General features: G+C 35.8%; 1 protein-coding gene across 2 annotated transcripts in view; it reads left to right on the top strand.

Annotated features, from left to right (window-relative positions):
• The window catches only part of LOC117209233 (ras-related protein Rab-37), a 175375-nt gene that overhangs the window by 55931 nt on the left and 103225 nt on the right, over positions 1-16219 (top strand). The gene's annotated exons all lie outside the window — the stretch shown is intronic.

The following is a 16219-nucleotide window of genomic DNA, read 5'->3' as shown; positions in this document are numbered from 1 at the left end:
ACTTCTCCTGTAATAGAATCAAATGGCTGATACAGTTCACTAATAATATTGATCTATCCTATGATACACATCAACCAAAATCCATTCTAAATCAAAGTATCCAATTTGAAATTCAAGTTCTCTTAAACTGGAAATCTGAAACCTGAAATCATCAATCTTATTTATTCTCTAAATCGAACTAAATCATTCTTGATACAATCGTTAAAAACCAAGCTCCTACGCCCACGAATCTGAATCGACCAATCCTGATCACGTTTCTTCGTATCTTCGCCTGATCTCATGCTGAATCAAAGTTACCAATTTCAAAGGCCAATACGATAATCAGAAGCAAACACGATGTTTCTTAAACAGGCAATCGCTTCACTTGCTATCACCATGAATTTGTATCAACCATATAACCATAAATTCACCTAATCTCACGTTAAAACAAACAACCAATTTCAAACGCCAATACCGTCAGAAACAGAGGTAACGTTGCTTGAACTAAAAAATCGTTTTACCTGCGATCGTCACGAAACGATAAAGCGACAAAGTGCCTCGACTCGTTCGTTATTTGCCAACATCGGGAGAAAACCCGCCAGCCGGAGATGGGAAGGAGGAAAAAAGAAAAGGAAAAAGAAGCTGGAGATCGAGCGGATTTTTTCCGCGTGCACCAGCCTGGAACTCGGCTAGGAACTGCGCTGACCTTAAGCGGCTGTGCATTTGGCGGGCTCGCGCAGTTGCATACAAATTGAGTTAGCGGCCTCGTGGTAATGAAGGAAGACGAGAACAAGCCGACGAATGTACGAGAGGACAGGAGAGAACAGCGAGCGAGTGTACGCTCCAAGGAAACCGCAGGATTACTCGTATCTTCAATCTGATTATTTTTTATTTTTTCTTCCTTTTAAACATTATTTTCATTCCGTTGGGCACGTTAGCGTTTCTTGTCTTATTCTCGTGTAATACTCTGTTTCTTTTCGATTTCGTAGCTTTAGAATTCTAGATGGATTCAGTGGCTCGAGAAGCAGTTTTCTGTTAGATCTATCCGTATAATTTGGAATTTTCAGCTGATTTGACCTACTGGGCCAGCTGCGAAAAATAAAAATATATATTGTTGCACGAATACTGATGCTTTTCTTTCATAATTATTATTTATATTTAACAGAAAATAGCCGATTTTGAAACAATTTTCCTCCTGTGCTTCGTAAGAATTGCGATTAGACGAAAGACTCGCGAGTTTTTCTTATGTATCGCTTTATATTTTAGAGACTACTCGACGTACGTGAAAAGGTTCGCATAGAAAATTGTAGCAAAATTACTTGTGAAATGAGAAATGTTTAATTGAAAGGTTGCAAATTAGTAAAAGGTATAAAGAAGTCTACCTTCTTGGTTAAAATTGTCATATAATATCGAAACTCTATGATAAATACTATTAGTCATTTCCTCAGCTACCAAATTTTGAGTCGATACGTTTGCTGGTCTTTGCACGGTCAATTTGTCAATTCATGAAAATGGCCGATTCTGAATTTTCTGCCATGATGCACGTAGGTTCTGACGTTTCGCACTGTGGCTGCCAAATACGTACATATCGTATTTCTATGCTACACGAGATGTAAAACAACTGCGAAAAACACTGGACATAAAATCTTCAACGTAAAATATACCAAGAGCTACTGGGTTGTTCGAAAAATTCGTGACGATAGTTAAGAAAGATGTCACTAGAATTAAACTTTTCGATGTGTATAATTTCACAAATCTTCTCTTGAGAAATTGTTCCTCTATTTCGCTAGTCGATTCCTTCGAATAACTTTCACGGACCTCTAAATTATTTAATTTCTTGCCTACATCTTTCGAATAAGTCTCGTAAAGACCGCGATAAAGAACAGCAAGATGATATCGTACTCGATGAATGAGACAAATAGAAACGAACATCCGAGCTACAAATTTCTTGGATATTACGAGCTTCAACGTTGTCTCGCTAAAAACTGCAATCTGCTTTTATTATCGGATTTTCGATGCTTTTTGTAGACTCATTTTAGTATCCAATTAAGAGCAACATTTGTTCCAACGTTTTGTTACTTCATAGAAATTTTCAATAAAAATACTACGAACTTCTCGATCAATCTAACACTATGCCAGACCTACGTTATACCATTTTTGCGTACGTATACACGCAGAACCAAAAGTACGTACGACATCCATTGAAATATTTCTTCACTTCTATCAACGCGAAAAACCATCGAGGAATTTCAGCGGAAAAAGGTTTGTACACCTTATGACAGATAGGTTAGACTCTGGTCAGTTCTTTATCGAAGAGCGTTTATCAATTTACAATTCCCAGTTCGGGGAGGCGGTGCATGGAATACCAATGGATCGCGGACGCGAAAAACGCGGCTTGAATCGTCGGGGTTCGTCTGGAAGCAGCCGGTTGCTCGGATTCACGATAAAAGGAGAATCAACCTTTTCGATCGGGCAATGACAGGTGAAACGTGGCTACAAGAAGGGCTAAGTAACCGCAGGGACGTTTGCCATTTTTAGGGACATTATCGTCGCTTCGAAGGAATGTTTTTTCAGATTATGTATAATGGAAATTGTAGATGTAGCGGTTCACGAAAGTATTCGACCACTTTTAGAAAACATAGGAAACTTTTTGAAAGTTCGTTAGGACTGTGATGCGACACGGTTATCGTGATTGTAATAGCAAAATTTTATACCGATTTGAAAGCGTATGTACAAGTTACCAGACGTTTTGAAGGTAGAACTAGAATGCTACAGATGGTTGTTACATTTCGTGATTTATTAACGTAGTGTACAACTGAGTGTTCAAATATTTCGGTGAACTAAAAAAATTGACCGAATGTCCAGTTGGACAAATTGTAAAATACAAATTAAATAACAAAAAAAAAATATTTCAGTGAGCTAGAAAAATTGACGGAATGTCCAGCTGGACAAATTGTAAAGTACAAATTAAATAATAAAAAAAAAACATTTCGGTGAGCTAGAAAAATTAACCGAATGTCCAGTTGGACAAATTGTAAAGTACAAATTAAATAATAAAAAAAATATTTCGATGAGCTAGAAAAATTTACCGAATGCCCAACTGGACAAATTGTAAAATACAAATTAAATAATAAAAAAAAATATTTCGGTGAGCTTTGCCAAGTGTATACTTTCAGTAAATATTTCTACGTACATTTTCAGATTCGTTTCAAATTCGACCAATATAACCACGATTCTTGTGTCTCGTTCCACTGCTAATGAAATTTCAAGGTGTTTTGTATAATATATACGTAGATAGAAATCTTTTAGAATCGTTAGAATATTTTTGTTAGCTATCGTACATATTAAGTGCGTATTAATTTATGCGTCTGATCTTATCTCAGCTAACAACATATAATTAGTAGATATCGATAAAAATAATAGTCGACGTTAATTAACATGAATGAAAAGGCAATTGTCGAAGGTAGCTTTGAAATATAGAGAAATTATAGAGACACTTAAGATAAATCGTAGAATGCTTAGAACATGTTTTTAACCACATTCTGAAAGTTTCTATAGAGTTTATGAAATGTCAGCTATTTATCAGAGATACGTATGAAACTCGACTGATGCAGGCACTTTCCTGTTTCACTTCCAATTTAGCCTAACGTTTTGATCCCACTTATGGCTAGAAGCAAAGAATCAACGATAGAGAATCCTTGCTCTGTCTTAATATTGAAAATATTGGATTGGCAACTAAGTGATAAATATAATAAAATATAATAAAAATATCGATCTGTTAATTAAATTGCACCAAGCGCCCAAATACTTGCGCACGGTAGTGCACGTATTACAGGATCGTGCAATTTATCGCGATTGTGTGGGTGACTATAGCTCTTCGTCAAAGTAACCAGCGAGATTTTTGTGTTACCAGGGTGAATCAATTAGATTTCATTCGCGAATCGGGCGCTGGCCATCCGACGTCCTCGGATCCATAATACATAAAGAGGCTGTCGGCTGGGATTTGCAATTCCGAACGGTTACGAAGTTAGTTTGCCCCGGTAATGGGCGAAGAAACGCGGCGGTCGAGTAATAATTTCGTTCGACTATCGGCCACCGCAAAAAGGGGGTTGCAGAGGCGGAATCCTTCTTATTGTTCGCTCGTAATTGAGTTTTTCGCTAATATATTCTGCGAGCGTTCGATCTGGCCGACGCTCTCCTTTCCGGCTTTTTGCCGTTCGCCAGCACGCGATATTCGCTTGCGCTTTTTTCTTTACCGAGCTTTAAATTAGAATCTACTAGAACGTGGACCGATGTAAAGCAACTTTAGATTATACTGTTAGAAAATAGACGTGTGTACATTTGTTCGTACGAGCGAGGAACGAAAGAGAGGAAGACAAAAGGTAAACGCCATGAGACGAGCGCATCGCGTAAATGTTGAATGAATGAATGTGCAATAAAACAAAATCTTTTCTGTCTGAGATGTAAAAGAGAATAGAACGCTGTTCGTTAATATTTCAAGTTATTACGTTACATATAAAATAATTATTCTGTTATATATAAATTTCGTATTTAATCAAACGTTATATATTATTACTTTCACATATACGTTGCATGAAACGATTGGAAATGGATATGGATTTTACTGTATTAGAGAAAGAAATGAAGGAATTTTATGTTGCAAATAGTATGGGATCCGTTGATTGGTACAAATAGTATTAAGGTGTTAAATAACGAGTAATTTAAAGAGTCTAAATCATAGTTATAAGTAGATTGTAAGTAGCGTGTACTGGGGGTGTATCGAAGGCCAGGCAAAAAACGCCACTGATATAATTTATGGATTATAAATACATACTATGAAATGTATATTACAGCATGTTAAATGTTAAATCATGTAAGGGATTAGTAAGTATGGAACTATTCGTAAATAGAAACGATATAAATTACAGACTATAAACAACGTGACATTAAGCATCAGATTATAAATAATAATAGTCTCCTTTACAATTCGTAAAATAGAATTTCCGTGTACGTAATCAACTGTTGAAAGGAGAGCTACATTTATGAAGCAGAGGATATAATAGTAAAAGTTGGTAATGATATCAGGCAATGAAAGTTCCACATGCCGCGTATTGCAGATTCTCTGCCATTTTGTTTAGCCCCGATACCAAGCCCGACGCATATTCAATTAACTAACTCTCAAATCGCGTTTGTTCCTTGTTACCGCATGAACCTTATTATTAAATTAATAACATCCCTGGTGTCTAATTTCGAGGAAATTTGGAAGCCAGTAGACAGAATGTAACGTTAAACCTTCTCGTATTCATTTTTCGCAACTGGTAATGGAATTACGATTATGCCATTAAAGCAAAATGCAACGCTGCACATGTGCGTATTATGAAATTCCTAATTAAAGCTTGTTATTCCCGCGTTCAAATTTCACACAATGGACGATTGTACGATTATACCTTTTGTTCGAGTGAAATATGCAAGAACTTTGGAATCATATTTCCAACATTCACTTCCATTTTTTATATCCTGTTATAATGTTTTATATTCAAATGACGAGAGAAACAAAGAGAAATAAAAGAATATTGGCTAATTGAACAATTTCTCTGATCTTACGTTATTTAATAGTATTCCGGCTGTTTGTTATTTAGTTGAAATATTTAAATCAACTAATTTCCTTGTTGTACAACGGTGTTTCGTTTGTCTGCCAAAATTTGTATTTCCCTTTCAACAATCTTTTCTAATTTATACAATGAGATTTAAGAAAAAACACTTCCTTTACGTATATATTATTAGTCAGATGTGAAACAACGAAATTACCTTATTATAAATAATATTCACTCTTTTTAAAGAAAAAAAAAATATTCTCATTGCTGCTAAATTAGTACGTATCTTAAACGAACTAACAAAACTAATTTCTTGAAACATTCTGGTAAAATCAGCCTGCCGAGAACAAAACCTAGAAACGGCACGTGGGGCGCCATTTTTTACACAGCAACCGCACCCTCCACCTATTAAAACGTCGGAACCGACATTCTCCGCTTCCAAATTTGATCACAACACGCTCGGAGTCGTGGCACACGGCCATGTTCGCAATTAGTGCCAATTAACCGGCTATATTTAGCGCAGCGGACACATTTTTGCAGAATCTCGTTATCCTCGTTCGCGTTTATCGGTCGGTGGTCGCTGGTATCGTTCAAAGTCTTCCTCTCTGCCTCTCTCTTCTCCTTTCCTCTTTCTGTTCCATTTCAAGATGATTAGCATACGAATGCACACGGCCTTGCCGCGCCATTGGATGTCGACAAGAAAAGAAGCATTGTACAGGACATGCAGAAATATTTGTCTTAATCCTTGAAAATGTATAAAGGAATTTGGATTGTTGAAGATTTGTAGGAAATTTTTCTGGGTTTGTCTGTTTATTTTCCTAGGAAACTTGTATGTTTCAACATCTACATTTGTTATTCAAAATTCAACATTTCACGCGCATTAATCTAACGTCGTGTTGATCAATAAGCTCGTACGTATTTTACGGAAAATTATTTTCCTCTGTCATCATTTACACATTCAATTTTACACAAACTATGCTTTTACGTTCTTTCAATTATTCGATGGTTACTTGTTAACAAAATTTCCAAATATTGGAACAATCGATATATTTCTATATTAATGATGCAATTGTATATTATTCGAAAAACGATTAATTTGAACGAAACCATCAAACAACCAATGGTAGCTACCTTCTTTAATTTTATCTTCCGAAAGTCTACGGTTTCTATATGCTCACCTGCGTATGCATATTAATACATCTAATATTTAAAAAAGAGATGTTTAGATAAATAACATGTAAAATTCTATATATTAAATCATCGAGCGTTCCCACTGTTGCAAACGTAAACGTAGCCGACAAAATACGCGATTGACAAGCTTTTTCACGATCCTGGCGAATATTCCCGTAACACCGACGCGTAGCGTAATAATCCTCGCCTAATGAACAGTGAAACTTGTCGCTTGCGTATCTTGAAAATTTTGCAACGCCCGTGGCTCGCTTTATCCCGGACTATTTATCTTTCCAGGCATCGAATAAACGTCTGCCAGCGGCACGTTGCACCGGATCGCCCGTAATAAATTTACTCTCGTTCGAATGAAACGAGCCGCAACTTTCTTCTGTCTCTTCCGTCGAGTATGCTATACGTATCTTTATGTCTTTCCAATAGTTCCTTCGGAGAAACGATCGTACGTGACCGCGTATCGACAACGTTTGGATAAGTATGAGAGATGGGCTCGCGATGTATGTGGAAATTTAAAAGCCTGTGTGGATTCGTAGATTAGCAAGTAGATTAGATGGAGAATTTATGAATCGGTAGGTTGTAAGATTTATGATTCGTAATTTATGTATACCTCTAGTAGATAATATTGTGCAGGTTGTGTAGATTTGTAGATCAGTGGGTAGATCAGATTCGGAATTTATTAATCAATACATTGTACAATCTGTGTTTCGTAGTTTGAATATGTATACGTACGTTCTGCAAATTATGCAGGTTGCGTAGATTCGTGGAATTAGTAAGTAAATTAGAGTGAGAATTTATGAACTAGTACGTTGCAGCATTTATGATTGATAATTTATGTATGCTTTTAGAACATTGTGCAGGTTGTGTAGATTTCTAGAGATTAGCGAGTAGATCAGATTTAGAATTTATCAATCAGTGCTCTGTAGAATCTGTAATTCGTAGTTCGTGCATGTATAAATAAAATTGCGTAGGTTGCGTAGATTCGTGGAATTAGTAAGCAGATGAGATTGAGAATCGATGAATCAGTACTTTATAATTTCTCATTAGCAGTTTGTATATATTTTTATTAAATAACATCCTATCGCATAATAGAACATTTTAATAAGGTTGCAATTAAGTAGCAGAAAGTATTGTGAAGTATTATTACGCGATAGTGAAGTGTTATTGATATCGATGATTACAGTTCAAACTAAGCGGAGAGGCTCGAATATTCGAGTAGAAATTCTGATAAGAAATAATGCAATAATAAAATGTTCGTATTTAAACGTCAGGTATTTGAATAAAAATAGCGCGATCAGAAAGTACAAATATCAAAGGATTCTGATGATGAAGTATTTGCACAATGGCACTCGCACAGAAGATTGGAATTAGCATAGTATGCGAATGATAACAAAGTATTTAAAAAAACAATTAAAATATTCGAAATTTGTTAGATCGGGTGAAAAAGAAAAAATTCAAACGTTAGAATGTTTCGATAGCAAAGTATCGAAATGATGAAAATTCAAATAACCAAATATATATTTGCACAATGAGTTATTCGTTTAAAACACTTAACAAGTTATTCATTTAAATTCAACGCTGTGTATTCGAAGGAAAGTGACTGAACAACGCGACAACCTTCCCCGGCGGACCTTCTCTTCGTTCCAGCTTGCACATTTGCACATGTTCCGAATTCGACGCGTACGTGCGCCTGCACCGTCTCACAGAGTGGCGCATGTAACGCGATATCTCTTGCGTTTTCGTGCGCGAGCGCGCAATGCAAATTACAATGCAGCCCGTATAAGTGCACGTCCGGCATTGTCACGTCGAACGTGGCGCTCGCTTTCCTTTTGCACCGCGTCTTCGGCCAACCATAAATTTTACGACTTTCGACTTCGACAACCGCCAGAAAGTTCAGACTTCCCCAGACTTTCGCAGCGTTTTTCTCCAGTTTGTATTCCACATACTGTCGTATGTTTTGCTTGGTACACTTTTGCGTCCTCGTTGAGGTCCAAATGGTCTCTTAGTAGCGTAGAAGCTTCGAATTTTATCGCGATTTCCTCCGATGTCCTGCGAGATTTATTTTACCGATTTTCATAGAAACTTTCAATAGCAGGTGCAATCTTTTGCTTTAGTTATATCGTCACCGCGAAATGTATTTAAGCAGAAATATTTACAGATATGAAAGGTGCTACTGCACAATATGAAATTCGATATACCTGATCCTAATTAATCAATATATGTAAACGTTATAATATTAGGTTGTCCGAAAAGGTTCTTTCGTTTTATGAGGAAATAATAGACGTGCAAGGTTCTTTGTTTTATATTATTTTGTCGAATTACGTGCGATTTGTTCTGTTGAGATAAACACCGCGACATTTCACAGACTTGCTTTCACCTTTGTATGAAGGTTCACTGTTGTAAAAAACACGTTTGCGAAAGAAGGACACTTTCGGGACAATCTAATAGATACAAGGCAGCAACTTTTTCTAGCCACTGAATTTCCCTTAAGTTCCCGTTAAATTTCTCTATGAATTTGTCTTTCTATAAATACAAGGAAATGCCAGTCAATGCCTTTCGAATGTTTAACCGTACTCATAGTGCATGCCATGTACTAAATATTCTAAATATTCTGAGAGGGTTGCATTCTTACAATTTCTTGTATCCTACGTTTTTGCTATAGAAAGCTATTTTATAGAAATTCCATCATTGAGCCAAGCAAAACATGGCACACAAAGACGATGATTCGTATAATAAACTGAATAGGAGGTGAAATGCACCATACGAGATCGTTTTTGAGATTTTTTCGTCAAAGGGAAGAGCTTCCTTTTTCAAATCAGAGAAATCAGAAAGGAAATTTGTAACGTGTTGTTGGTATCGGCGCCGCGGCGAGCCTCGAGGCGGCGCGGCGTCCCCTTCATGCAGAATTTCCATTGAAAGATTCGCAGGACCCCCAGGGGGTGGTCGTGACGAGTGTCGGCGAATGTGTCGGCCTCAGGGGCGGAGAAACTTAATTCACTGCCCTCCCTCCTCTTCCTCTCCTTCCTTCTCGGCCTTTATCCTTCGCCGTTCTACTCTCTCTCTCTCTCTCTTTCTTTCTTTCTTTCGTTTCCTTTCTCTCTTCCATATCTCTGGGCTCACCTAGAACTCGAGTAAAGCTTACCCTCCAGTTCCAAACGAATTGAAAAAAAATAGCGAGAGAATTTCATACTTGTACCTTTGAAAAATGGTAATTTTGATAATTAATTTTTTTATTATTATCAGCGCGTCTCTGTATTCCACTATGTGTCTCCAATTCTTTGTAAAAGGTACTTTGTAAAAGAAGAAAGATAATTAGTAAGTCGTTGTTCCTTTGATTGTTGTAGCCTTTGCTTACGTCCGCGTTATCTTATACGCGAAATTCTATTTTAATAAATCACCAATCAATTGAACAATAAATATATTTGTTTATTTGAAAAATTGATCTTCGATTTCAGTGTGTTGCTTCTTCTTTGTAAAAATGTTAGAGAATATATGTGTCCACGACTGTTCAGTCTCTGAACTTACAGAATTTGTCTCATCAGAAATGTTTATATTTCGAGTACCTGATAATTGCTTTGTTTGCTTCAGTATACTGTCGATTGCTCGTTCTGGAATTTTAAAAGGATAATCGTAACTCTAATTTTAAATAGAAAACTGTCGGAATTGTTTAAAATGAAGTTCCACCGTGCTTTCAGGTGCTGTGATAGTTTCTTCGTAAATTGAATTTTCTTCCGCTTCAAAATTTCCATGTTCTTTATTCGCAAATGTTCCTTTTTATACCCTCGCGAATGCTTGTTATTTCCTTAAGAAGTTTCCATCTTTCAAATTGCGTTATACAATTGGCAATTTTTTGATCGTCCTACTATATTCGACTAGAAGAGAGCGAAGTTAATTCGACGCTTGTTCTTCGATCTCGAATTTCGAGTTTAGCTCGAAATTTCGGGCGAAGACTGCTCTATCAGCGTGAATTAAAAGCGATCATGCGAAAGAGCCAATACAGCATGAACGAAAAAAGGACAACGTCGATCGACGAAACGAAACTTCCGATGGCCTGTTTTACGCGAAAGAGCGATTCCACCTTTTGCGACAAAGCTTCTCGTTTCGCTTTTACAGCTTCTCACGTCCGATTCCATCTAATCGACAGCTTTTTCCTCGTCAGGAAGAAACGACTACCATTTGTTCCATTTGTTCTACCGATCGAGGAACAAATGAGTTGTGCAATGTGGGCTGGGTAAGAAAAAGAAGTAGCTACTTCGATATCAAATAAACTAAATAAATGAATGAATACAACGAGTCCATGATACGTAATAATTGAGATTTAATTGAAATTCTATTGATTTATTTAGTTCATTCAGTGGTTGATTCATTGAACGCACAAAGTAAATTCGAAATTAAAGAAACAAACAAAAATACCTGAAGTATCCGTGACTGGACTAGAGCTTCGTAAAACGGAGAAGAGAGGAATTAAATCAAACAAACCAATTAATTTGTTACACGATCATACAATACCAGTTGATTCTTAACCGAGACCCTACAAACTCGATTAACACGTTCGCTCCAGCTCCGATTTTCATTTCGTACTGTGCTATAAGCTGAGAGCAAATCTTCGTACGATACGCTGTCTTTATATCGTGAAATACATTTTCACAATTTCAAGACGTTTATTTCAAATGTCATCCAAGTCGACACCAGGAATATTCTAAAATAACATGTCCATGTTCTTACTCCATTTTTCAAAAAGAAAAGAAGGAAAGAAAAGCAAATGTAATTAACCAATCCTCATATGTCTGATTGGTAATAATATCGTAAATAAAGGTAACTTTATGACAATACGATGAAAATTCTACTTAAAAAGCAACAGATATTCTTTGATACGATAAACTTCGCAAATTTGAAACACGGTTTTCTCATTTTGCAAACCAATGAACATAGAACAGTTAAGAACTGGAGCGGCTGGACTATCAGCCGACTCGAGTGCGCGTTGTACGCAGTGACCGTGTTAAGTGAATTATAAAAATCCTTCAGAAATGAAAAAGAATGGATAGAGCAGCGGCGATACGAAGGTCCGTAAGGCGGAGAAATTACATGTTCAGCAAAGAGTCCCAGCTGCATATCCCTAAGGGTAATGCAGGTGGAAGCGGTTGGTCGTAATGTAATAATTTGCCCGTGGCCTGGGTCAAACGTCGAGTTCCGTTCGCAGTGGACTCTGTTCACAGGTGTGTCGTGAACGAACAGAAAATGAGAGAGAAATAAAAAATGACGAGGAAACGTCGCGAATAATTTCGGGCCCATCTACCGATGGCCACAAATTTATGACGAGGTAGTAAAAGTCTGACTGACTAATTCTGTTACTTTTACGAGCTTCGCGGATAAGACCGGACGACGCGACGGTCATCATTTCACGTTTGCCTGCTTTCGTTGAGAATTCTCCTGTTAGTTTATGATCCTTTCGTTTCCTTATCTTCCCTCCTTTCTCTCTGTTTTACATTCTCCGCTTATTTTTCCCTCTTCTTTCCTGGTTTTCTCTTGCTCTGCATTTCTCTTCGTTTTGTCTTTCTAACTTTCGTGTTGCACGGTGGCTGGTGAAAATATTATAGGACCACCCCTGGGAATTTTCCAGATATTATATTTCATTTTGAAACATTTTGAAATTTCATTATCGATGTAATGAAAATCATGATACGGTTGTCGTGGGTGTATTGGTCGAGTTTGATACGAATTTGAAAATGTATTTGGAAGTTAGAAGATATTTATTGGAACATTTCGCAAAAATCACCGAGATATCTGAACGATCGATCGTGTATTACTCGACATCAATTTTTCTCAGGAGCTCCTTTGTCGAGTCCCACTCGACGTTCTTTCAGACCCACTTTTTTTTGTGAAACGTGCGAAAGAAAAGCAGGATTGCATCCTGGAAATGATTTCAAGATATATCATACACTTAGAAATTATAAAATACAACAATAGCGTGAATAAAATTGGTATTTAATTGAATTTGTTTCCCCCTTTATTTATTTAAATTGCCTTATTTCTTGGTTAAAGTAAATTTCAAATAAAACACTAAAAAACGTCGGGGAGCTGCTGCTAACGAAATTGAAATAAAATTCGGAGTGCAAATTCTGTAGCACTAATTCTAAGTTCAACATTACTATTCACATTGTATACTAACGGCTCATCAAATATACGTTTGTAATAAACGTAACTTCTACATACATTTTTCGATTGCTGTCAAATATTACTATCGTAATTACCATAGTCGTGTCTCACTGTAACGCTAACGAAGTTTCAAAATGTTTCGTACAACGTATATAATACATTCATAAAAATCTTTTATGGCGAATGTTCGTACACTTTCGTGAGCCACTTTATATCTCTTCACATAGCTACTTTCCATTCTAACTTTGTTATTACAAGCTTCACGTATTTCAATATGAATTAATTCGAATCTTATTTACTATTCTAAACAAGTTCGATATCTTAGTCGTTGATACCAGTTTCAGTAATAAAAAGCATACTTAATGCGGTGAAATATTTTCATAGACAAGGTAATAAGCGGCATATCTCTATTATCGACAAATGAAGATAAAATAAGACAGCGATCGAACGAATTTAAATTAAATATCATTTCCTTTGTACTTCATACGTTCTCCTAACGATTCTCGGTACTTTCCATCGTAATTAATGTCTCTTGCGATTTTATGGAGTTTCTGAACCGAAAGAAGATATTCTTAACAAGATAATAAACCGAATAGCCATTTCTATGCCCGAACTGAACTCTTATCTTCGCATCTAGCACTCGAAATGACTACCTTTCAATTTCGACGCAACCTGTTCGAACCTAATCATCGATCTCTTTACGAGCTGAAATTATCCAGGTGTTCCATCAATTCGCGAACCTATTCGATACATTGACACGTGTTATGATACTTGACATTCAAAGTACGATTCAGGCCTCGCCGTTATAGCCATTTGCGTGTGATATATTTGCATATTGTACACGTATATCTAAATAATAATCTAATCTATATCTTTGAAGTTTCAAATAATAAATTGTTTAAGGAATAACTATTACCGATCACGTCAGGAACAATCTAGTTATTGAAAATTCTGTTGAAATTTCAATGAAATTTTCATTACGTCGTTACCGAGATTGTATCACTTACATCTCGGAGTATTATATTTTATTATTACATGTATGGAAAATTATATACTATAAGATATTTATTTATTTTCATAGCAATACGTATATTGTTCGAACGAATATTTAATAATCATGTTTGTGTGTAACTGCTCATCTATTCAAATGTTTCTCCAAAATGACTACCTTCGTATCACAGCAAACTGTACAATCTTTTATCGATCACCTGTTTACGAGTTCGGGATGTTCAGACGCGACGAGTTTGTCAGCTGCTCCGCGAGGATATCTGATATCGTTTAATAATCAAAATAATCAATTCTCTGAAAATGAGCAAATAGATCAATTGTTCAAAAATTCATAAAATATATGTGTGAGAAATTATCTTTCTCCTGTTAGGTATTTTTCCATACAACTTGCGTTTCGATTTTTCGAATACAGATTGTTTATTAACGTACATTAACTAATCAGAAATGTTCTATCTGGCAACTGTTATAAAAGCATTTTGTATTTATCGGGAAATTCCTCTCGGGCAGAGAGAAATGGGATATTTATTATCAAGAAAGTCGTAAGGAATGTAAAGCCGTAATAACGAAATTAATCGTAGAAACAAATTGGCCATTAACATCTAATTTACAATATTTTACCACATTCTTCGTTTGTCAGTATGTTCAAACAACGAATACATCTGACTGCAACTGTTACAAAAATTAGAAACGACTCGTTTTAACATCCACATCGAACATCAACATCGCTTGAAACATTCCACTTGAACATTCCTATGATATCCCGTAGGAAAAATTCGTCGTCGCGTCGTTGTAATTCATCTCCTCTAACCAACCGATAATGGCACCCGTGCCTTTCGCACTCTGATGCCTACGACTGCATAAACCAACACTCACGCAGTGTGCTTTCGTGAGTATGTGTTTGAATACACGTTTACGGAAACGCGAATATATTTCTATAGGCGATGGTATTAGTGGCGCGTGTAATTTTTTGTGCAATAATAAGAAAATATTTTATAGCGATATTTTAGGTCTCAATGTGATAATTATTTTTTGAAATAATAAATACTTGAATAAATATTATTATAAATAAATATAATAATAATAATAATATTAGAAAGATTAGTATCATTAGAAGTAAATAATTACTAACTGATATTACTAATATTATTGCTATTATTATTATTATTATTATTATTATATAAGCATGTATTAATATTTATTTATGCATTTATTATTTTATGAAATAATTACTATATTGAATATTATTAGTATTCTATGATTAGTGTTATTAGAAGCAAATAGTTATTTGCTAGTATCATTAATATCAGTGATATTAATATTATTAACATTAATAACGTCGTTAATATCATTTGGTTACAATTAATTAATTAATAATCTTTTATTCTATAATACTTTTTCTGTTTTCAGACAAGAAAAACAAAAAGAGATATTTCATGGCCCGATGTAACAAATGTTTTCTAAGATAATAAATAACTAAAGGAATTAATAATAAGCATATACACTAATAATAATACCAATATGTAGTACAGTAATATTAATAACAATAATACTAATAATATCAGAATATTGTCAATAATTAGTCAATAAAAAATTGTATAATGTATGGTATTTTTATAGTTTCTAGACACCATACGTCATAGTATTTTGAAATACTGTCAGAATATAAAATGGTATCTGTTCCATTAAATGTTCCATAGAAAATACGCATGTCCGTAATAAAGAATCAGAAAACAAAAATAGGCGGATGTAGTTTGAGTTTTACTTTTCTTCTATAAAATTATACGCGTGGCCGAACTTGTACCGATGGCGAAGCAGGTGCCATCCTGGCTCGTAATGTAATAATCCAGCAGGTCAAACGGCTATTGTCGGCTACAGGTGTTGCCATCGAGGAACGGCCACAGTCAAAGTGCAACAAAGTTGACTGCCGACCGCAGCCTTTATGGGACCACACAGCGCGCCACGGTTCATGGGAGAGAAATCGAACCATGCGTTACGCGTAATTTGAGAAGCTACCACCGGGCCAAGAAAAATCGTAAAGGATGCTCCTGCTCGCTTGTAATTACAGGGTTGCCTCTAATTGAAGCGGTATTGGCAGAGGGGAACTAGGATTTCGACAGGAAGTTCGAAGGTTATAGGTTCGTTTTGAAAATGATTGGAAATTGATTGGTGACTGATTGGACGATTTCAGGATATCTGGAAAAAATTGTTCCTCTATATATAATCTACATACCTACTTGAAATCACTTGCGCTCTTTAATCTATTTTTCAGGACAGTTATTGTAATTCAAAGATTTAGGGCA

The sequence above is a fragment of the Bombus bifarius genome, unplaced genomic scaffold (genome assembly GCF_011952205.1).
Source record: "Bombus bifarius isolate JDL3187 unplaced genomic scaffold, Bbif_JDL3187 scf7180000008166, whole genome shotgun sequence".
Classification (NCBI taxonomy): domain Eukaryota; kingdom Metazoa; phylum Arthropoda; class Insecta; order Hymenoptera; family Apidae; genus Bombus; species Bombus bifarius.
The sequence above is the reverse complement of the archived record's forward strand: the minus strand, read 5'-3'. Positions and strand labels throughout refer to the sequence as shown.